This window comes from Protopterus annectens, chromosome 6.part0, assembly GCF_019279795.1.
Source record: "Protopterus annectens isolate FY-2018-M chromosome 6.part0, PAN1.0, whole genome shotgun sequence".
NCBI lineage: Eukaryota > Metazoa > Chordata > Ceratodontiformes > Protopteridae > Protopterus > Protopterus annectens.
In genome coordinates, this window is record NC_056737.1 from 1,574,243,589 (window position 1) to 1,574,262,898 (window position 19,310).

At 41.1% G+C, this 19,310-nt stretch overlaps 1 protein-coding gene across 1 annotated transcript in view; it reads left to right on the top strand.

Annotated features, from left to right (window-relative positions):
- Window positions 1–19,310, top strand: part of LOC122804857 (solute carrier family 15 member 2-like) — a 1,359,362-nt gene that overhangs the window by 1,196,451 nt on the left and 143,601 nt on the right. The window lies entirely within an intron of this gene.

Below are 19,310 nucleotides of genomic sequence, written 5' to 3' on the forward strand. Positions count from 1 at the left end.
TTCATACTCGCTATATGTTAAATTATAGAACTTCTTTCTTATATTACTAGCATACAAACATCTTATTTCACTCTCACAAATATTGTGAAATGAAGTTATGACAGGGTTACTAACTTATATAAAAGTAGTAGGCTTCTGACATACTGATGTTTCAGCTTGAGTAACGTCTTTAAACAGAGACTTAAGATTCAAAGTTTGCACAAATACTTTTAAGTCAGTCAGAGCACTTACTGTCATTGCAAGTGCTAGGAATAAATTTAAGTACTTTTCCCAATAGGGACAAATGCGCTTCAGTTAAAATAAAATTAGAAATGTTTATGTACAGACTCAGAGGCTGGTCTTAATAATTTAGTTAGTATTAAACCTATTTTAGTGAAAATACAGCAACAACATTTATAGTATTTATATATGTGTATGTTCTTTTAAAGATTTTTGGAGAAGTTTTAATTGAGTATTATGTGATTAGTTGGCTGTGGTCATGTGATGCTCATCTGCTCTTATTTAAATGTGATGTATGTATTGTGTACTGATATTAGCATTGAGAAAGGGTGGTCTACCCGAAAGCTTTGCTGCAATAAAAGTGTGATTTGACAGCAGAATTGTAGTTTTTCTGAAGTTGCCTTGGTGTTTTCCAGCTACCATTGTATCAGCCTTATCCATTTATATGTGTTGGTTTGCTACAGTGGACATCAGCATCTTTAGAGAGCCTTACACAGCCAACCTAATGGAAAGTAAAGGAGAAGTACATCGTTCTATTAAGAATCTCCTGATTATGGAAGGTAATCCTTTGCTACATCTTGTCCCGAATGCTCCAGTGTCAGTGGGAGCTGCTCCTCAGTCTGAGGATACTTTTGAAAACCTTTTGTTCTTTTTGGAAAGGAAGGTTGGGGTATACAAATGATTTCAATGGCAACGACTACGTTTTTTAGTATATTTGGACTTGGGGGTAGTTCCGCGTGGCCTCCATATTCTGAAAATGCCCTCCTATACCAACATATATTCTGAGCTGCTAAAGTGTTGGCAGCAGCTAAATCTGAAATTGAGTCTGGACTATATGACCTTAATGAATGAATATTTCACTGATGTTGAAAATAAACTAAAGGAAGAAATTATTAAGCTTGAAAATGATTTAATGCATATGTCATGTTTTTCCAGCATGGTAGAGGTATATCAGAAAATTCTGGATAGACTGCAACTACTGGATGACCGATTACAAGCTAAGAAAAATGCAAGCTTCTAAGAGACATAAATTACTTTAAATTGGGCCATATTTTTTAATGGCCCAAAACGGAAAATCAAATAAAACTGCCTAGTAGTCAAAGGGGGGGGGGGGTATGTATCAATTGGAGGATTTCTCCGTGGAAGATGATAACAGAATAATAAATGAGAAGGCAGTTACAGTCCAATCAGCTGTGCAACAGGAAGATGAGTCTTCAGGTCTGCCTCTTCTCTCTACATCATCTACTTCAAATGGTGGAGCTGAGGATAATGCCATTGAGTTAGTGGGAGTGATGGCAATAATGGAAAGACATTCTAGTCAGTAAACATCAAGACTCGTCTTCCCCCAGAGGCAGAGGAGAATTTGACAGATGCTACTCTCACGGCAGAGGGGGTCTGAGGAACCACAAATCTCAGGATTCCTTTCTGGGCAGGCCCGTGCAGTAGCCCTGAAGGGTTGCCTGGCTGCTCATCTCTGGAGGCAGTTGGGGGTCAACTCTTGCTTCACCTAAGAGCCTGGGAATCTATAACAGGTGATCATTGGGTGTTACAAATCATATCCAGAGGATATTTGATCTCCTTCAGTCAAACAGCTCTCCCTCTCAAACACCTCCTAGACATCCCACCCATGCAAAGGGAGGATGCAGCAATGAAATTTCCAAGCTGCTTGAAAAATAAGTCATCCAGCCCATCCCCCCAGACCAGTCAGGATTAGGCATCTATTCTAGGTTCTTTTTCATGCCAGAGAAAATGGGGGACTTGAGACAAATTCTGGATTTCTCTATCCTGAACCTGCCCATCGCCAAGATTAAATTCCAGATGGTCACACTCCAGTCAATCCTGCCCTTCCTGCAGGAGAATGACTGGATGTGCTCAGTAGACCTTCAAGACGCATACTATCATATCAAAATGGACAGATACTCTTGGAGGTTTCTCTGATTTCAGCTGGAGACCAATCATTACCAGTTCAGAGCATTACCCTTTGGGCTCACCACAGTCTCCAGGGTATTCACCAAAGTGATGGTGGTGGTAGCAGCTCACCTGCAGCTGCAGGGCCTCCAGGTCTTCCCCTACATGGACAATTAGCTGCTTTCCGCTCCCTCCAAGCATTGACTCTGCCAAGCCAGGAATTTCCTTATCCAGACCACCCACCAGTTGGGCATCACCATAAATCTCAACAAATCCCTGTTAGAACCAGTTCAAGTTCTGGATTTCATAGAAGCCCAGTTAGACACCATTCAGACCAAGGTTTTTCTGGCTCCAGACAGACTTGAGTCCCTCAAACATCATGTCTTGTGCATCCTACAAGCTCAATCTTCCCCAGCGGAATTTGTTTTACGGGCACTGGGGTCCATGGCAGCCATGATCACCCTCGTACCCACAGCTCGGTTACATATCAGGATGCTCCAATGGACCCTAGCGGTCCACTGGTCATTCCTAGATCTACCATTGTCCCATCCTGTTTGTCTATCTCGAGCCAGCAGGGATTCTCTTCTTTGGTGGATACAGTCCCCACACCTTCTTTGTGGTTATCCATTTATTCTTCCCTCCCTGCTGACCACAGTGACCATGGGCATCTCCCTACTCAGGTGGGGAGGCATTCCTTGGGAAGGACAGTCCAAGGCACGTGCTTCCCTGGAGACCCAGTTGCATGTCAACATCCTGGAGATGAGGCAGTGCTATTGACATTGCAAGCTCTTCATGCCCATATGCCCATCTTCCCCTAGGGATGATTGCCATCCAGGCAGACAGCATGTCGGTAGTCTGGTATATCAAAAACTGGGGGGAACCAGGTCTTATCCCCTTTGCCATGAAGCCATGAGATTGTGGGAGTGGGCAATCTCTATTGGCCGTTTTCTGGTAGCAATGCACATTCCAGGGAGGTCCAACATTCTAATGGGCAGGCTCAGCAGGTCTATCCTGATGCCTTATGAGTGGTGTCTGAATCCTTCATTAGCGAAACAGATCTTTCTAAAGTGGGGTCAACCTTGCTGCAATCTCTTCACCTCTCCTTCCAATGCAAAGTGCAGCAAGTTCTTCGCTCTGAATCCCCTCCGGGGGAGTCTCACAGAGATGTTCTGGTTCATGCTTGACCCTCCGGTCTTCTCCATGCTTATCCTCCACTTCCCCTGATTCCAAAGCTCATTCAGAAACCACAATGACTAGGGAGTTCAGTCATCCTCATTGCCCCCTTTTGGCCTTGCCAAGTATGGTTCTCTTCTCTGTGGTCTCATGTAGTATGTCCTCCCTGGATGTTGGATCCAGTTCCAGATCTGATTTCACATCCCTCAGGGATTCCACATCCAGATCTGGCCAGTCTGAAGCTCACCACTTGGCTGCTCCAGTTGCTATGATAGTTAGGACTCCTGGGCTATCTTCTCCGGTTAAGAAGATTTTGATAGCAGCTCATAAATCTTCCACTAGGAAGGTTTATTCGAGTAAGTGGAAATGTTTTTCAATTTGGGCATCTCAGTGTGATTTGGATCCTTTCATTGCCCCAGTTCCTGCTATCTTAGAGTTTCTAGCAGGCGTTTTTCAACAGGGTGCCAGCTTTTCTACAGTTAAAGTTCAGCTGGTGGCTATATCTAACTTCCACATAGGGGATAATTCAGCTTCTCTGGCCTCTTTTAAGCTCTATAAAGCTTTTCTGGAGGGTATTTTTCTTCTTAGGCCACCAGTCAAGGACCCTACACCTCCTTGTGACCTTACATTGGTTCTTTAAGCCTTGGTTTCTTCCCCCTTTGAAGCTGCTGCTTCAGTGGATCTGCAGTTCTTGTCTTGGAAGACAGCCTTCCTGATTGCCATTACGTCAGTTAAAAGAGTGTTAGAGCTTCAAGCCATATCGATTAAGCCTCCTTACATGCTCTTCCATAAAGACAGGGTATCTTTGCACACTAATCCTTCTTTCCTTCAGAAAGTGGCCTCGGAATCAAACAATCAGGTTATCAATCTCCCTCTTTTCTTTCCAAATTTTCAGAATAAGGGAGAGTATAAATTGCTCCTGCTGGATGTTCATAGACAATTACATTTTTACTTACACAGAACAAAGGCCTTTTGTAAGTCTTATCAACTTTTAGTTTCCTACTCTAAGCCCTTTTTAGGGAAATCTGTATCAAAGGTCACCATTGGATCTCTCAGTGTCTGTTCTTAGTATATCCAACCAAAGAATTATCTCTGCCAGGTCATGTTAAGACACATTCTACTAGATCTATGGCTACTTCAGCTGCCTTTTAGTCCAGAGTTTCCTTGGATAACATTTGCTCTGCAACTACCTGAGCATCTTCACATACTTTCGTTTCCCATTACAAGTTGGATCTTCTCTCCAGAAGCAGGGTATCCTTTGGCTCCGTCGTGCTATGGAATATCCTTCCATGAGAGCCTCCCAGGTTTTTAGTAGCTGGGGACTCTGTCCCACAGGTTGAAGACCAAATGAAAACGACAACTTCAGATAAAGAAGTTATGTACTCACCATAACATTCCATCTGAGTTGTTGCTTTTCATTTGTCTTCAACCATCCCTCCCTCCTTCCCCCTGCCTTACATAAGCTGTGTGGTTGCCTGGCTGGCATGGCCTTTTCTTTGGCATAACTAGTTATTTCTTATGATACTATCTGGGTTATTGTGCCAAGGGGGTAAGGCATTGAATCAGGTTGGGATGCTGTGGTGGACAGCAAACTCTGTCTGAGGGGAGGAAGGAGACAGGGGCATCGTGGGTAGAGGAGGAGCTTGGTGCTTGTATCCAATGCTGGAGAAATGTGGCCAAGTCAGATCCATCCCAAATCAATGTCCCATAGCTTGAAGAAAAATAAAAAGCAACAACTCCGATGGAATGTTATAGTGAGTACATAACTTCTTTTTCAGTAATGTCTTCCTTCCCTTCCTTTCCTCTTCAAACTTGAATATTGACCAGAGCTGACAAGGAATGTACACTAAATGCCTGCTGTGTCCTGTTTTGACAGGATATCATAGTGCTCACTTAATAAACAGTTGCACTGAGATATGTTGACTCAGTGGAACTATTTTTCATAGACATAGAATTGTAAACTGTACATGGCAACTAGGCCATGTCTCCATTTACACCTTGCCAGTACCCACCCTTAGACCTTACCTCATTTTTCACGGAGTGATAGGCCATTCTTACCAGGGGAGAATTTATGAATATCCATCCTGTTGTCTAATTCCTTTTTAAAGGAAGATAGTGTGTCAAATTGCTTGATCTAGAGAGGAAGTTTTTTTCCAGAGAAGGGGTAGTCATTGTGTGACAAATCTGTCTCTCCATCGTGATTTATTTATTTATTTGCTGAAGCAGGTTCAGATCTCTGGTTATAGTGTTTACTGGACTGTTTGAATTGTGGATAAATAAGAGGTCTTGGGATACTGAATCCCTAATGTCCCAGAAGGCATGACACAGATCACCCCTAAAGAATTTACAGGATACTGTAAACAGGGACAAGACCTCCAGCTTCTCTTGATAACGTTTTTGGGGTCTCTCCAACTTCTTGATATGTTTACAATAAAGGCAAAAGTTGGCAGTATATTCAATAATGGGCCTGATCATTGCAAAATATAGAGGGGTAAAGACTTCTTTAGATCTAGAGGAAATACCCTTTATCATCAACTGTACCAGAAAGAATTGATTTCCTGACTACTGTTGAAACATGATGATCAAAGGAGAGAATGTTACCTACTCATGTTCCAAGGTCTCTCTCACAATATCTTCATTTTGGAGTGCAGTGTTTCATGTACTATAATCTGAGTGGAGGACTTGTTGTTTACCAAGTGCAACAATATTGCATTTTTTAGCATTTAGATCTGATGCTGTCACTTTTCATTCTGTCCTCAAATGATGGGCTTGGATCCGAATCATAAGATGTGACTCAGCAATTGCAAAAGCTTGTGGCAACTTAGAACTCTCGAGCTTCTCTCTTACCCAGAATGCACCAACCCCAATTACCTCAGATTTCGTTTGCTGCTTCCAGCAAAAGACATGGTTGCTAGTCTCTCAAGCTTGAATTTAGATAAGTGTATTATTTCTTCCTTTTACTGTTGTGTTTTTTAATCATTTTTCTCCTTTTATTTTTTTTGTACTAGAATATGCTATAAAATGCTATAGTTTATATTTTATTTTTCTCCCATTCCCTTGTACTCTCATCATAGCTCTTCACTAACCTTGCAAGTAGCCCTTTCATTTAAAAAAAAAAAAACTTTATAGTTACTGTTATAGTTACAATCTTTAAAGTTACAGTTTTTTTTTTTTTTGGAGTGTGTTCCTGTCATTATTATTGCTTGTTAGTAGTTGTTAGAATATCCTTTCTTATAACAATGCATATTCTGGGGAAATCCAATGTATTAGCGGACAAACTGAGTAGGTACATACTACTACCACATGAATAGTCCCTCAACAAGAATGTAGCAGAATCGAGTTTCCAACAATGGGGCCAGCCTTGCTGCGATCTCTTTGCATCTCCCCTAAACAGATACTTTGACCTATTCCCCCCACAGGGGAGTCACAAAGGGATAGTCTTTTCCACAAGTGGTCCCCTGGTCTGCTTTATGCTTATCCTCCAATTCCTTTGATTCTAAAGTTCATACAGAGAGCTGTCAGGTTAAAGAACAAAGTCATCCTCATTGCAACCTATTGGCCTTGACAGATTTGGTTTCCCTTCCTATGGCCTCATTTAATTCATCATCCTTGGATTCTGGACACAGCTCCAGATCTGCTGTCTCAGCCAACAGGCATGATGCATCCCAACCTCCCCAATCTCAAGATGACAGTTTAGTTCCTCCATTTTCCTTAATAACCAGACAACCTATGCTGTTGTTTCCTGTCCGCCAGATTTTGTTGTCCTTCCTTAAACCATCTACAAGGAAACTTTATGCTAGTAAATGGAATTTGTTCACTGGGCACTTCAAAATAACGTGGAATGCTTTTCTGCCTCTCTTCATAATAGTCTTGATTTCTTGACCCTTCTTTTTAATCAAGGAACTAGTTTTTCAGTAATTAAAGTTCATTTGTCAGCAATTTCTTATTTCCATATTGGATTTGAAGGTCCTTCACTCTCTTCTAATAAGCTTTGTATAACCTGTTTACCAGCCACACTTCTGTTAAGACCTCTGTTTAAAGATCCTACTCCTCCATGGGATCTAACTCTGGCCATGCAAGCCCTGGTTCTTCCACCCTTTGAACCTGCATGTGACTGTGATCTTAAAATTCTTGTGCACCAAAGCCAGACACATAGGCGCTGGAAGCTGTTAAAGACTGGGGGGACAGAGGGTGACAGGGGCACTTAGTGAACTAAAAAGAGTAATTTTTTATAATTATTTGCTACCACAACATAGGTTCACTTGGAGGACATTTTAAGCTTGTCCAATTCCCTTTTGGTGCTTGAATTAACATTTTCTGATTGGTCTTAGCTATCACCATGGCTGATAATTGTATATTAGCCCTAGTGAGAACAACTGTGGTCATACCATAGATAATTTGTAGGGACCATGTAATGGATGCAACATTTAGGAACTGCCTCTATCCATTAGTGGCATGAGGGGAAATTCTGGAGTACATTTTCTATTACCCATCCTTACATCCAAGTTGCATTTGAATATGGATGGATGAGCTTTGCTTTATTTTTATGGATATTCTGTTCCGGAACAGTGGTAACTTCTGTGATATATATCCATCTCTCCACAACATTCAGTTTAGATACCTGGACTGAGTATTTCTGATGCCATTTGACTTGCTGATGTTCAGTAGGTCCAGCTATATTATGTTGGAGGATGCTTTGTATGCCAGACATGTCACCTCTAAGCACTCTGTAGGATACTGAGTATAGTAATAAATCTTTGAGGTGGTCCATGCAATACCTATTGTTTAGGACTTGTATCCTTTTAGTAAGGTATCTCTGAAGGTATTCCAATTGTTGCATGTGGCTGGACAGATACATGCCAAAGTGGGCATTATACGAAATGATTGACATAATGAGAGCTTTGTAAAGGGGGACAACAACATCTCTAGATCTAATCACAATCAATTTGTTTATAAGCTGTGCAATATAGAAAGGCTTTCTTATGACTCTGGACACATGTTGGTCAAAAGTTAGATCACTGTGCACACAAGTCATGATTCTGACACCAGTTATTATTTGGGACAAACCTTCCTGCATGATGGTTAAGTCATTTGGGGATTCAGTAACTTCTCCTAGCTTGCTGTCATCTCAAACTTAGCTGGCCAAAGCTCTTTGGTATTTCCTTTTACTTTTGAGATGTATATGCCAAACAGAAAAAGTCTCAGCACCGAACCCTGGGGGACTCCATTGGTGACTGGTCTCTTCACCTGTTTTGATCTCCTGCATCCTATCCTGTGAGCCAAGTTGGCAATGCAGCTGGTGATGTAAGTGTTTGCTCCTACATTATTCATATTTTGAACTACACCTGAATAGGAGATTGTGTCAAATGGCTTGGCCAGGTCAAGGTAATGTGGTGTGAACTGTTTTACCGTCATCCATTGCTTTGGTAACAAGAGTAAAGCTTAAAATTTGCTCATGATTTTGAGCCTTTCACACTTTCCTCTGGGCTGTTTTCAAACACATTTTTATGGCCATGTATACTTGTATGCATTCCTTGATTCACCTTCCTGATTGTATTAAATTATGTTCCTTGTATAATATAGTACACTTGTTAAACTCAAGTTAGAGCTCATTTTATATTTATTGTTTAAACATTTTTCCAGTAGGCAATGAAACAAAAATGCATTAACCAATAATGACAAAACTGCCCTATTCAGAACATTTCCATCATAAAGGTCTACTTCCACACACAACTGCATTTTAAATGTATTGTTTGAACATTTTTCCAGTAGGCAATGAAGCAAAATGCATGCACCAATAATGACAAAACTGCCCTATTCAGAACATTTTCATGATAACAGTCTACTTCTACGCACAATATATAAATACAGAATCACAGTAGTGTAAGCCATAGGCATGTTGCACAGCTTCTTGAACTTATTTTCAACTGGGGGGGGAGCAAAAAAAAAAAAAAAAACAGGGACACATTTTAAACATTGTCTGTATAATTTTGGAAAGTTGCTTGCATAAAATGTGTTACCACCATGCATTTCACTGCCAAGTCTTGAACCCAGAATCCTGTGCACTACAGTCAGAGCAACATACCTCTAAGCTAAACCAGCAGTTTCTTGAAAGACAGGAAGACAAACTTAAATGGCTGTCATATAATTTAGTGAATTCAGTTCTCACTTCTCACCATAGCTCTCAACCTCTTAGCACAAAAATACAGAACAAAGCCAATAATGGGGAATACAGTCCCAAAATAGGGACACATTTCAAATACTGATTTTATAACCTCAGAAAATTGCTAGAGTAAAAGGTTTTGTTTTAGCACTGAGGCATAAATTCACAAATGATGGTGGCTAGGGACTTTAGGCTCTTTTTATCTGTACCCAAGGTACAGGGTTTGAGCCTGAGTACCTCTAGCCACTGGATGTATTCTGTCGGGGGCATTTTCACAGATGCACACACATACACACACACACACACACACACACACACACACACACATACACACACACTAATTCTGAGATTGCCATACCCTGAAGAAAAGGAATACTGTAAAAAATGTCAGTCTTGGCCTTAGTATATATAAGCCTGGATTTTTGGCTGTTTAGTCTCCACATTCTGGGACTCAGCATTCCAAGTCTTGACATTTCAAATGATTACTTTATGAAACAGTTGATATTTCTATATTTGTTAATGTAAGTTTGGTTTGAAGGAAGTTTTGTTCCACATATATGAAAAACAGCTGTTGTGCTCTCCCTTTTCTAAAGGCAGCAATATTTATACATTGGATAGTTATCATCCTTTTAGTCTGACTGGCATAACTGACAAATGTTTGAAAAAAATGTTGTTCCTTGATAGAAAGATGAGTTATGTTCCCCCTGGACATTTTTCAGCATGGATTTACTCAAGGAAGAACCTCTCTGACTAACCACTTTACATGGGTTCATCATTAGATGTAATCTACTTAGACTTGGCCATGGCATTTGATGGCATTTGATTCTGTCCTCCACAAAGAAATTAAAACCACTATATTTAAATCTGGAATCAACCAATATATAACTAAATGGGTTGATGGATGGATGGATGGATGGATGGATGGATGGATGGATGGATGGTCAAAACTAAAGATATTATATAAATAAAGCTAAGGTTATAGAATGGGTTCCTCAGGGTTCTGTATTTGGACCTCTGTTGTTTAATCTATTTTTGCCTGGTTTCCCAACCCATAATAGGATTTTAGTCAGCAAGTTTGCCGATGTTACTAAAGTTGGGGCAATTATTAACTCTGTTTGTCTTTAATGAAAACATACACCATACACTGTGGCTTTCAGTCTCAGTAAAACAATATGCCTGTGTAACATAAAACTGTGCTTATAATATGGCATCATCTACCTGTATTCTCTTCATTCCAAGTCATTATTACTAAGTGGGAGTTCACAAAGCATTCTTCCAGAAACGTTTAACCTATCAAATACTTCAGTCACTGAGATTTCTGATTCACTTTAAGGAACAGTTTAACATATAATGCCATACTTGTACACTACTGCCACTGAATCCTTTCAGGGTGACATCTTACAGGCCTTCATATGGTAATCAACACATCTTGCTAATCACTTTAGTCCTGTAATGGTCACATAAGTATCTCCCTCATCACATTCAGGGCATTTTCACACACACACACACACACACACACACACACACACACACACACACACACACACACACACACACAGACCTACCTTACTCACTCTGTAAATAGTACGTCTCCCAACCAGACTCTGTTCTCCGATTTTCACCCAGGCAGCTTCCGAAAGTAAATGCGCAGCAGCAGCGCTCACATTCAAAGCCAGCAGCAGCTAAATCCGTTCGAGCTAAATAAAACATTCAGCAGCAGCTAAATCTGTTCAAGCTAAATAAAACAGTCAGCATTAATCCTTCCCGCTCGCATTCAAAACTAGCCAGAAACCCGCTCGCATTCAAAACCAACAGCAGCTAAATTCAAAACCACCAGGAAATACGTGCGCCGAGCTGATGTCATCACACATGCGATGATGTCAGCTGCTAAAGCGAGAATAAGTCAAAAATAAAGAACGGGACGGTTGGGAGATGATCTGCACTCCCCTCCCCCCTCGCTCTATGGTTCCAGCGCCCATGGTCGGACAGTTAAATTCAACACATTTTCCATAAAACCCAGGCAGAAATATCCATTCACTGAGCTCCACAGCAATCAATTCAGAATAGCTACCCCTAGTGGCAATAGTCTTCAACCTAGCATTATGGACAATTGGACTACCCTTGTTTCTCCTGCCAACATTGTTGACTTGTGTCTCTTGAGGCAGTGTAGCAATTGCCTCATGTACACAGACAACTCTCTACTAATAACACACTCTAGTACAGAGTGCAAGAGCTGTATTTACACCAAGAATCTAGAATCCATGCTCTCTCGCTCACTAAAAACAGTAACTTGGAGAAGGTTGTCAACTCACCTACCACTACATATGCACATAGTAACACTACTCATACTATTACTCATGCACATAGTATGCATCGAACACATAAATCTACATACATAGAGGTTCTCTCGAAAAACTTACAGAAACACCAGAGATCTCCAAAACACAAGACTGCTACAATTAACATAGTCCCCACAGCACCAATGACACATAGCAACACAAGTGTCTCACCCACCAAGCCAGTAAGGCTTAACACTCAAAAAACAAATGTTCTTGTCATTGGAGACACAATAGTGAGACACACAGATGTCCCACTCACCAGGATGGACAAGGAGAAAGTCACAATCAGTTGCCTGTCCAGTGCCAGGATTTATCAGATCATGCATGCACTCAGGTCTCTCATCAACAAGTACCATTATGATTCTGTTATAGTTCATGTTGGTGTAAATGACCTGAGATGTACCTCACTGGACTATAAGAAGAGAGACATGCTTGAGCTCTCTGAGTATGTGTCCCAGGTAGGTATGTCCTTAACCTTGAGCAGCATACTACCCTTACCTAGAATGATGCAACAGTATAAAAAAATAATCAAGTTCAGCAATTGACTAAGTTTTTGGTGGATCAAGTTCCTGTCAGCCTGGGAAGCCATGGTCGACACCTCACTGCTTTGCCAGAGACAGTTTGCACCTGGCACCTCTAGGCTTTTGGCTGCTGGCAAATGCTCTTGCCTCCCCCATAGTGCCTTTGTTAGGAAAGTCTCAAAAACAGCATTATGCAAGTGAATTAATCAATCAGATCAAAATGAGAGTCATGCTGCTAAATGCTAGGAGCATAAACTGAAAACTGTATTCCATGGAAGCACTTCTATCACTAGAAGATGTAGATGTCAGTGCAGTCACAGAAGCCTGATTCAAGGCCTCAGAAAGTACCCCAGCCTTGCAAGGATACAATGCCTTCCACATCTTTAAATCATAAAATGAACATGTGGAAACCAAAGGAGTCAGTGTTTCAATCTATATTAGAGATAAATTCACCTCCCATCTAGTTAGACTGGACAGCTCCATGGAGATACTCCAAGTCCAGGCTACGGTGGGTAAGACCCCCATTCAAGTCATAGCCAGTTATAGATCCCCCTCTGTGGGTCATGATGCCCATGAAGCCTACTTAACCAAACTGGAGACAGTCCAAATTTTACCAAACACACTGGTTATGGGGGATTTCAATTATCCCACCATCAACTGGAAAACCTACGCTAACCCTAACTTGCAAGTGCACAAGTTCCTTTACTTTGTTAATTCAAATACCCTTGAAGAAATTGCCCATACCCTGACAAGGGGAACAAACATTCTGGAAATGGTCCTCACCAACATGTCAAACAGATGCACTGCCACAACTGTCGGACCCTCATTAGTTAAAACTGACCACAAATCAGACACTTTCAAGCTGGCACACTAACACCAGAACTCACAAAGGGTGAAATCAGACTAAAAAACTTCACCAAGGCAAACTATACCCCCTAGATGCAGGTAGAAATGCAATCCAAGCCACACTCCAAGTTGGGAGTGGTAACTGCACTGAAGCTTACACTAAAGCCTGTACAATCACTTGCATAAGTGTATCAACTCTGCCATACCAGAAAGAATCAAAGCCCCAAGTAAAAACAAGCTGCCATGGTGGGCATCCAGCATCAACAAACTTTACAATAAATGCAAACAGTTGCTGTCCAAGAAAAGAAAGGCAAGGCCCCAACAATGGAAAAGCACCCTCCTCAGCCTCAATAGGCAAATAAGACAACTTGTCAAATCTTCCCAGGGCTTCTTTGAGAGAAACTTAGCAAGTACAGCCAAGGATAATCATAAGGCCTTTTACAGCTATGCACTTAACCTAAAGGATAGGACCCAAGCATGTGCAGAACTAGTGGCAAATGATATCACACACACTGTCCCCACAGAGATAGCAAACCTGCTAGCATATGTTTGATGAAAATTTCACTCCCTTATCCCCTCTTAACTTACAGCAAATCTTCCCCCAAACCCCCCATCCACCCTATATATCTAAAGAGTAGGTCCTCAAAGCCTTGTCCAAGGCAAAAAACACAGCCTGTTTGGGACCAGATGACATCCCAGGCTATCTTCCAAGCAGGCTAAAACATGAACTAGCATCACCACTAAGTACTGTTTTCAATCACAGTCTAACCAGAGGGTTTGTTCCTGTGGAATGGAGAACAGCAACAGTTATTCCTCTCCATAAAGGTGGCCTAGCAACAGACCCAGGGAATTACAGACCTGTAAGCCTGACCAGCCTCATCTGTAAGGCCCTGGAACGTATCATTATGGACCTCATAAATAAAGACATAGGTGACCTCCAAACTATGGATCTTACACCAGTTTGACTTTGTGAAGTGCAGATCTGGCCTGTTAAATCTGGTGGATTTCTTTGAAAATGTGACCAAGGCCATTAACGAGGGCAAGTCTGTGCACACAGCATACCTCGACCTAGCAAAGGCTTTTGACACAATCCCACATTCAGGCATTACCAATAAACTTAGAAAACTGAATGTAAACCCCTTTGTTGTAAGACAGGTTGCCAACTGGCCCACAAATCAGACACACACTATCAAAGTGAGTGACTCCACATCAACCAGCAGACCTGTTACCAGTGGGGTGCTACAGAGGTCAGTGCAGAGCCCCCTACTGTTTGGTATATACTTCTCAGGCATTCAGGTCAAAACTAAGAGGTTGTGGCTGACCAAGTTTGCAGACGACTGCAAACTAAGTGCAATCATTGAATCCCCAAATGATGTCAGCATACTCTAGAAGGGCCTCGCACAGACCAACGACTGGTGTATTGGTCACGGTTTCAAACTGGATGCAAAGAAATGCATCATCATTCCCTTTGGCACAAATAATCTCTACTCATACTATCAAATCAACAACCAATACCCTAAGTACCCATGAAGTGGTAAGGGACCTGGGATTACAAGTTGACTGCAACCTTCACTTCAACCACCATGTGTCTACTGTAGTAAGGAAAGCTTTCTAAGTAGAACACTTGATTAGTAAAGGCATCATCTCGAGAGCAAAAGAAGTTATAACCCCCTTATACTTGGCACTTATCTGGCCCATAATTGAGTATAATGCCCCGTTTGGCACCTGCAGCAATTAGAGAGACCTCAGGGGTTTCTAACAAAGAAGATCAAAGGGCTCCAGCATGTGCCTTACACTGTACTGTCACTGTACTCCATATCATATAGACTTCTTAGGGGAGACTTATGCCTGGCCAAAAGAGCAATCCAGGACCCAAACCTAATGAACGTGTGGCATATCCATAAATCAAACTGGACTAGGGCTACCCATTCCAGGGACCTAAATATGGCCTGCAACTTAAATAGGACATGCTGGTGGGACAGATTTATCTCCCAGTGACTACTTCTTCTTTGGAACAGGCCACCAATTCATGTGAAACAGAGCACCTCTATGGGGTCTATATTAGAACACCGAACATTCAAAATGTTGAGTGTTCTAATATCGAACCCTACCAATTGAAAATACTAAACATCAAACATTCAGAACAGCAAATTTTTTCCTAGGGAAAAAAATTGCTGTTCCAAAACACATAAACACAACACAAGCACACCAAACAAACAGCAATCCACACACACACACATACACCTAAACTCTTACACCTAACCCTACACTAAACTATACACACACCACTAACTTTCCACTTACCTTAACCCAAACCCTAACCCTGAGGTCCATCACTATTGCACACTCACCTCACCAGCGCCCTAACCCTCATGTCCACACAATCGCACATTTACCTGACCCGCACCCTAACCCTAACTCACCTAACCCGCCCTAACCCTCACATCCACACAATCGCACACATACCCAACCTGTGCCCTAACTCACCTAACCCACCCTAACCCTCATGTCCACACAATTGCACACATACCTAACCCGCACCCTAACCCTAACTAACCTAGCCTGCACTCAATCGCACACTTACCTGAACCCGACCCGTAACTTTCCACCAGAGCGCTGAAAATTCCAAAGCAACAGAAGCTGACAACCGAATTCTTTCCTGAGGAAAAAATTTGGTTTTCTGTTTCTTCGATATTTTCAGCGTTCACTGAAAATGGGTCGATATTAGAACACTCGACATTTTAAATGTTTGGTGTTCTAATATAGACCCCCAACATGACACTGTTCAAGAATAACTTGGATGAGTGGATGGGACATTGTAAATTCTTACCAAGGATAGACCCCATAAGCCTCCTGGACATGGACAGTCATCACTAAATGCAGTCTCTGGTATTGACTAGCATTTCTATGGTATTAAATTGGGATGAAATGGCTAGGTTTAAAATGACCTCTGGGTCAATAGCCTAGTAATCTCCTATGATCCTATGATGGCCATTACATCAGATAGACATGTTTATGAAATTCAAGCCTTATTTGTGAAACCCCAATATCTATTTTTTCATAAAGATAAAGTTACATTGCAAACTAATGCATCCTTTTTTCCCAAGATAGTTTCAGAATCTAATATTAACCAGTCCATCAGTTTACCAGTTTTCTTTCCAAAGTTTTCAAACAAGGATGAATATCTATTACATTTATTGGATGTTTAGAGGCAACCATGTTTCTATTTACACAGAACAAAGGACTTCAGAAATACAGATCAGTTACTTTTCTTTTGCTGATATGAAACTGGGTAAAAAAAGTATCCAAAATTGCTCTCACCAGAAGGCTTATTGGCTGCATTTCCTTTGCTTAAAACAAATTGAATATCCCTTTACCAAAGTAAACTCATGCTCATTCAACCAGGTCCATAACAACTTCCACAGTTTTTCATTCGAGGGCTTCCATGGATGAAATATGTGCAGCAGCAACTTGGGCTTCCCCCCATACTTTCATCACTCATTATGATGTGGATTTTATATCCAGAGGTAGAGCGTCATTTGACTCAATGGTGCTTAGGAATATCCTGCTTTGAGTCCACCCTGGGATTTAGGTAACTGAAGACTCTGTCCCATCAGTTGAGGACAGAATGAAAATTGACAACATCAGATAAAGAAGTTATGTACTCACCATAACGTTCCATCTGTGTGGTCCATTTTCATTCTTCCTCAACCTCCCACCCACCAACCCCCTCCTTATGGTTTTTGTAGAACAGTGAGTGGATATGAAAGAAATGGCATAATCCAAGCATGACAAAGCTCCAGATATAGCCTTGTCTAACCTTTTGCTATTCTCTTTTTATGCCTTTTTTTCTATAAGAATTATTTCTCTATGCTTTAGCGAGCAAACAAGATCTGAGGGTTGGTGCATTCTGGTTAAGGGAGAAGCTTGAGAGTTCTAAGTTGCCATGAACTTTTGCAATGGCCAAGTTGGATCTGATGGTTTGGATCTGAACCCAGAAGTTGTGGGAGAATGAAAATGGACAACACAGATGGAACATTATGGTGAGTACATAACTTCTTTTTTTAGCCCATTTTCACTGCACCAGCTGTTAATGTGTAGATTAGCTATAGCTTCAGTATATCAGAATGGGATTTGAGGGAACACCCAATTTACAATCATTTGTAAACTTGGTTAACTAGAGCTCCTTGTTTTTGATTTGGAGATCAGAGAAGTATATACTGAATAGCACAGGTCCTAGCATGTATCCCTGTGGTACCCCACTGGCTGCCTTCATGTTTTCTGAGGACACATCTACCACCTTCACAGTGTAGATTCTATTCCTCATCTAGGTAGCTATACATCTAAAACATAGGTGCCAACTTGAAGTGTATTTCTCTTGTTGATAATGTTAACATGTTGTAAGGTATCAAATGTCTTGGCAGGGTAGCTGTATAGAAAGTATGGCCACTGTCCACAGCTTGTGTTACCTCCTCAAAAAAATTACCAGATTCATTAGACAGAATCTGCCATTAACAAAGCTAATTTGCTGAAGATCAAGCCATATAAAATGTTTAAATCATAGTTTATCAGGTGTGAAACGACATGATCCATTGCCTTGCAGATGAGGGTCATCAGGCTAATGAGTCTGCAATTCCCAGGATCTGTTGTGGGGCCAACCTTGTGAAGTGGCATCAAAACTGCTGTGTACCAAACCTTGGAGACAAAGGTGGTGGATAAGTTCAGATTGAACAGGTGTAGGAGTGTGTCCACCAGAGATGTTTAGTGCTGTCACAGAGGATGAATGTTTTGTTCTGTTTTGGAGAATACTTTTAACGTGTATTTGATCCTTAGGTATATGTGGGTTTTGTATAGATGTCTCTTAGGTAAAATTTACACTGAAATTGTCGGGTCTATATTACTTCAGTGAAAGATGTATTCAGTGAATAAGTCTTCATCGCTCACCAACCACTGAAATTAACTTCAGCGAATTGCGGAATTTTTCCCATGGTTTGGAAACACTAGCCCACCAAACTTATGGAACACAAAAAGCACTAAATCAAATCCACACAAGTGGGGGGCTGTGCCCCCCACACACCCCTAACTATATATACCAACTCTGAGATCACACTACAGTGGGGAAAAGGGCAAAGTTGAGGGGATGGCCAAGAATTTCCAAATCGTGGGAAAAATTCAGCAGTTCGCTGAAGTTAATTTCAGCGGCTGGTGAACAATTAAGATGTATACACTGAATACATCTTTCACTGAAGTAATATAGACCCAAATGTGTCTGCTAATATGTTTGCAATATCCAGTGCATCAGAGTATGTAGTACCATTATGAAAGAAGGATTTGTAATCATCCTTAGCCCCGATGCCAGTCTAAGTTTATGGGAACCCTTTGTTTTTCTGATCATATGTTTCATTTCCTTGGATAACATTTTGATCTGTGGGTTTTTCACTTTGCTCTATATTTCAATGAGCTTTTCCCTTTTATTGTATTGTTTGTTTATGCATATCGACCACCAGGCAGGTTTGCTGTTACCCTTTCCATTCTGTTTGGTTTTAGTAGAGACTGACAGATTTACACAGTTTTCTAGGTGAAAGTAATATTTGCATAACTAACTACTAGCTTTGTCAACATTTTTGTGGTTACAGTTATACTTGAACTTTGAGATGTCATTATAAAATTGTAGGAAGTTTGCTTGTTTAAAATCTTTGAATACTGTGATATGTGCATCTACTGGTTTAGGGGTTGTAAAAGAGAAGGTTACCAGTTTTTGGTCGCATTTGAGTGGGGAGGGTTATATCAGTGCAATAGTGTATATAGATTCTGTTGGGTTCCTATCAGCAGACCGAAGACGCATGTTTTTGAATGCGTCTTGGTCGAACTGACAAAACCGAAATAGCAAAATATCGAAGCGGCATGTAAGCAAATTCTTTCCACTTCAGTACTTTGCCATTTTCGGCACTGTAGTGCAGTCTCGGAGTTGGTATATATAAGTAGGGGGGTGTGGCAGGCAAAGCCCCCCACTTAATCTCGTGTTTTAATGTGCTTTCTTTTTTTTTTTTGGAACAGCGATTTTTTTCCCTTGAAAAAAAAATCTCTGTTCTGACAGTTCGGTTTTGTAAGCTTTCGCTTACATGGGGTCGATTAATCACC